The following is a 6,000-nucleotide window of genomic DNA, read 5'->3' on the forward strand; positions in this document are numbered from 1 at the left end:
AAGTCTTCACCAACTCGGAGTTGATATGTAATCAGATGAAAGGCATCTATCGGGTTCGGAAGGACAATTTAAAACCTCTTCATAAGGAAGCAATAAATTGGAGTTGTCAATTTCAACATTTTACCATCAATCGCTCTGCAGATATTGAAAATATGTCCACTGATATAATGTCCAGAGCATTTTTAAGCACATATGTAGATGTCAAATATGACATAGGATCACCATCCACTGCAACAGAAATCATTGATCACCATCAATATAAATCCCCATTGTGCGAATGGGTTGTTGTTATCATTTTTCTGGGGTCTATCATAGCATGGTTCTTTCACTAAAGAAGAACCTGTTAATGTTTTATTTTTCCCCAACATGCAATGATTACGGTTTTTTGTATGGGAGACAAATTTATGGACAAATGTAATATATTCCATGTACATGGACAAATGTATTTTGAGAAAAGTAACTGGTTCATGGTTTTGTGATTATCATTAATACATTATGATGTTGTCTGATCCTTCCAAACACCTTCTCAGATCTTTGTTTCTGGAGAGATATTGATATGCTATGTGATTTGTTTGTTGGTTGTTGATCAGTGATGAAAGGTTTCTTTACTATGTTTATAAGGAATTTATTCTTAATAACACTTATTTCTCAATCACCCAGTCACTCTTCCCGTCTCCACCTTGGATTTCATCCCAATAGTTTTCCCAGATCACAACTCTATTTTGGCTTGACTTCTCTGTATTTCAGATCTTGTGCTTGTGGATTTATCATGATAGTAAGGACATATGGTACTCCTAAAGCAAAAAAGAAAGCTCGTTCTCTTCTTAGAATCCTTCACAGTTGGGACTCTTCAAGAACTGCTCAAACAATTCTCTTGCCCGAGACTGGAAATTCAGTCACTTCAGCACACTAGTGAAGCAGCTGCCAGTTTTCCACCAATTCATGCAAGGGCCTGGCTTTTACTTGTACAAATATTCTTTGGCAGACAAGAATCAAAATAAATGTAAATATCTTTGTTATTCGATAGGATTTTGTTTTGTACAGTATTTAATCAGTCATAAAGGAGATGGACGACATAGAAATTCGGGGTGTCCAACTCACCTCTGTAATTTACCCTTCTAGGAGATGCCTAATTGCTCCCACATGGTCATTGTAGCTTGATGTACCTTTGGGTCCCATTGACCTGATTTGATCATTTGTGTAATTGATATAAAATTTCTATCTTATCAAACATATATATCTGAGTTGGACTAGCTTAATTGATATGTGCCCACTTTTGCTAAACAATACATATTTTATGTCTGGAATCTGGATTAGATATTCTGACACATAGCCATCATACCATTATCAGCAAGGTCATGACTTTTGTTGTTTAGGTTTTACTCCTTATCAGTAAATCTATGTTTAGGTTTTACCCTCCACTTTTTTTAGTGAATAGATTGAGGAATGTGATTGCACAGTCTTGCTAGAATATTTCCTTGAACATGTATGTTAACCCAACTAAAAGGTTACAATTCATAAGAGTTAAAATATTTCATGCATAGTATGGAAATTTATTAATATAAATGTTTTTGCATTTATGTAATTTTGGCCTAATTAAATTATCTCATACAATATTTTGGAATGGGAAATTTCCCACCAATGTTTCTAAATCTTTTTTGTTCAGTCAATGGTTGTGAAGGAGGATTTTGTTTCTAAATCTTTTTTGGCTAAACAATGTGAACATATGTAATATGTAATGTTCTGCTAACCTTAAAAAAATAAATGTAACAATTGGAATAGTAAGGTAGCTATTCTGGCCGCTGAGATGTGGAAATATTGATGGTTCTCATTTTACATAGGAGCAGATGGAATAGAACTGATTGTTGTAAATTCTCTCTGGTTTATTTGAAATAAATTGAGTTGCGCAATTTACATTGAACATTACCAATGGTATGATGCTATGAGTGGATGATATCTAAACTAATACTAAACCAGAAATAATTTGAGTTGCACAATTTACATTGAACATTACCAATGGTGTGATGCATTGGATGGTTGTTTTGTTTGGTAAATACCATTCATTTTTCAGATAAATTTCTTGGCAAAGTCACAATTTGAATAGTCACAAAGCAATTGAGATTGAAAATCTTGAGATTGAATGCTTGTTGTTTTTTTTAAATAACATTTTTTTAAGATAAACATCTTGGCAAAGACTATCCAACATGTAAAATTTGCAGCAATCGAGGTTGAAATTGCATGCCTCCCCTCCCCTCGGATGGGTGAAAATTCGGCATGGCAAATAATCTTTGATAAAGTCAGTATATTTTCCATAAAATAGTGTCAGAAAAAAGTACTCCAAAAATAATCCCTATGTTCACATGGTGAGTATTATCTACCCTATTATCTACCCAAAACAGTGTGGGCAGATGTATTATCTACCCAAAACAGTGTGAGCAGATGCAATGCCAATGAGGTTGTTCTATTCAATGCCTCAGAATCTAGAAAAAATTTGCTTTGAAAGATGTGAAAAACCTCTGCGTGCAAAGGCAATAAGTGAAATTGCATGCCTCCCCTCCCCTCGGTGTGGTCTTCTCTGAGCTAGTAATTGAGCAGGTGCTTCTCCAACAGCTGAAAGAAGTCCTTGTGGATTTTGATCTTGGTGTACTCTGGATTGACTTGGAAATTGACATTGGAGTTCGATTCTTGAAAGGAAATAAGATTCATACTGCATCTTACCCTTGGGAAAACCATGACCATCAATTGGCCCGACCTGTCCATGTTTGATAGCAACAAATAGTGCCCACTGTAGCATGAATAAGAAACCGAAGATTATGATATCTAAACTTTTTTATTATACTACTTGCAGATTTGTCTCAGATGTTTTTAGCCCTTGAACACTTATGGCATGTGCTTAATTGTCCCACACATAGCATGAGCAAAGTCACCCCCACAGGATTTGAATATGGGTTGATGGGAGTAAATACAGGATGATGTGCATGGATTTTTTAAGGGTTAAATTTAGCGGATTAACTGATTTTTTTATATATAAATATCCTTGTAAAAAAATGTGTCATTTTCAGAACCATCCATTAATTTCACATAAAAGATATCATCTATATTGCAATTCTCAAAAAAATAGTTTCAATCAGTTTTCAAAGCTTGTGAGTATGGCAGGAAGCCAAATGAAGTTCATTTGAAGTCTGACAATATTTTCACTTGAAGGTTGTTGGATTGCAGAAGAGAAATCTTTATTTCCAACCTTTGAGAATTTTATCCACATGGTTTCTTGGTGACTCCAACATTCTCTCAGATGTTTTTGGCAAATGAACAAATGTATGTTTTAGAATGGTCTTTTCAATGATGAAAATGACTTGTCGATAAGCCCTCAAATACATTTCAAGGCAACTGCCATATTTGGCCCACATATACCTCCCTACATGAATATTTCTCACCAGCAAACAAATGCGGACTTGATTGATAAACTCCAGATGACACAAGTATGAATGAATAGTCCCAATGCTAGCATACAATAAGTTAATTCTGTGCACTTTTCAGGTGTTTTTTGTGTTACTCTGTTGACTTAGAACAACAACAGCAGCTAAGAAGTATGGAAGAACAATTGCAGCTTTTTGTTTCTACTAAAAAGCAGGTAACACAAGACTGTAAACAAGAATTTGACTTTTGGTTTTGGCTCCATTTCCTTGTTAATATAAGCAGTCCTCATTTACAATGTCATTTTATAACATACTGCCGAAGGTTACAGAAGGACTAACAGAGAGAGTGGAGAAATTGAAGACAACATACAGTTCTGGCATCAAAGATCTGCATAATCTAGCCCATGCACTTGATGAAACATCCCTGTCAAGTTTTGAGAAGCTCAACTTAACAGTATCTAAACAGTTTTCAGCTCTAGATGATGTAAGATTCTGCTTTGTCACAATTCACAAAGTAGTGAAGTGAAGAGTGGATTTATATATATTTTACTTGTGTGCAGGTTTTGTCCATTGTTGTTTCAGAGGCTGATGCAATGCTCTAACCAACTCAGACTCTGTAATCAATATTACTAGCTATGTGTACTCTAATAGAGTAATCCTTCGCCAGAAAATGTTGTTGCTTTGATTTCCTTCATCTAAGGTCTCTTTCAAGCTACCCTTCAATATCATTTTAATTTTACTGAAAACATGGAACATGCTTATCATTTGGGTTACTAACGATATCTATTTCATGTATTTTAATTGATACACAGTCACATCGTGGCACTTTAAGATCACATTTTTTACTACTCTATTAGGAACAATTAGAATTTTTATTTTTTATTTATTTTTATTTTTATTTTTATTTTTATTTATTTTTATTTTTTTTTTATGGGAATTTACACAAAAAATTCATAGACAGGAAAACTTTACTATGGCCATATCTCTCTCTCTCTCTCTCTCTCTCTATATATATATATATATATAGTTGCTTCTTGATCTGAGTTCAAATTTTTACAAATCATAACTTTTTGAGTGAATAGAATTAACCACTGCGACAGTAAAAGAGGCACACCAGAGGCTAGAGAGCATAATAGCTCAAAGAAAGGAGTAGCGAATCCAATACAGTGCATAAGTCAATAGCCTTAAAAGTTTCCTCGGCTCAAATCTGTCCACTTCAATCAACAAAAATCTGTGTCCCTTCTTGGCATACATTGTGAAACTTTTTACCAGTCTCTTAAATATTATTCTTGTAGACCTCAAATAACACCAACCTTAGGTGATGCGACAAGTAAATGATCAGGACTAGGGGCAAAAATAGAAACAATTCCCCAAAAATTGGATTCAAACCACACAACTAAAGATCCAATATCATGCCTGAATCTACTTGTTTCTTGCATCCTACCCTGATTCCATTTGTCTCTTCAAAGAGCATTCAAGCACCTTTAGGGCTTTTGCTATTTAGTCATCTCTTAGCTCTCTTGCAGAATGCATGTTTCCATTTGTCTTTGCCCTTTCTGGAAGGAGTTCCTATGCCTGCAAAATTCAGGATCACAAATAAGGAGTAGTCTACAAGACAGTTAACACTTTATCACAAGCATAAAAGGACAGAACATCATTCAGTGAACATCAACAAATCATGAAGAGGGAATGTTTAAAATAGCATAACAATCTACTATGCTATCATATACTATTCCATGAAGGAAAAATTAGCTTGATGAAGTCATGAAAATCCAACGAGATCTTTGACTAGAGGCAAGGAATAAAAAATCCAACAACAAAAAATGCAATGATAAGGTTCAAACCTCGTTGGCCTTTGACCATCTAACCATAACTTTATAAAGATGTAAAATATAAAGATCTATAAATCTAATAAACATCGAACCATGAACATAGGTATGAGAACATAGTAACTACATGTTTAAGTATAAAAATCAAACATGTTGCATGAACATAAATAAGTAAAGAGATTCTATTTGACAGCGAGCAAATTTTTCAGTGACCATGAACAGATTATGAAAAAGGTATTTTCATAACAACATAACAATGGGAAAACATAAATATACTTATCATATGAAAAAGGGCCACCTGACAACGCCATGATAACCTAGCTTATCTATTCTTTGTGCATACCTCATTGATTCCCACTAGAGTTGAAGTCCTTCCATAGATGATTAGTCATGGTAGAAGATGATGCTTCTCCACTTATTCTATAGTTACCTAGAAAAGTGTTAAAATTTATGGCATGGCAAGTAAGGTTGGATGGTCTTGCATCTCCCTTTGGTCTTGGGTTATCACCATGGTTGGGGATTATTGCATTGTTGTAAAAATAAACATACCACATGTTAAAGAATAGTGATGATTAAATACTTAAATCTAAAACCATGACTTTATTCAACACATGAAACTAACCTGGAACCATAGACACTGCATTATTTGATTGATGACATCCTCGCTTATTGAGGTATCGAAACTCAAATGGTTCATATTCTGATGGATCAACATTTAAATCAATTTCCAAACCATTGTTTTTTCTGTTGCTTCT

Source organism: Pinus tabuliformis, chromosome 7 (assembly GCF_031772625.1).
Source record: "Pinus tabuliformis cultivar Carrire ecotype Pingquan chromosome 7, CPIR1, whole genome shotgun sequence".
Lineage (NCBI taxonomy): Eukaryota > Viridiplantae > Streptophyta > Pinopsida > Pinales > Pinaceae > Pinus > Pinus tabuliformis.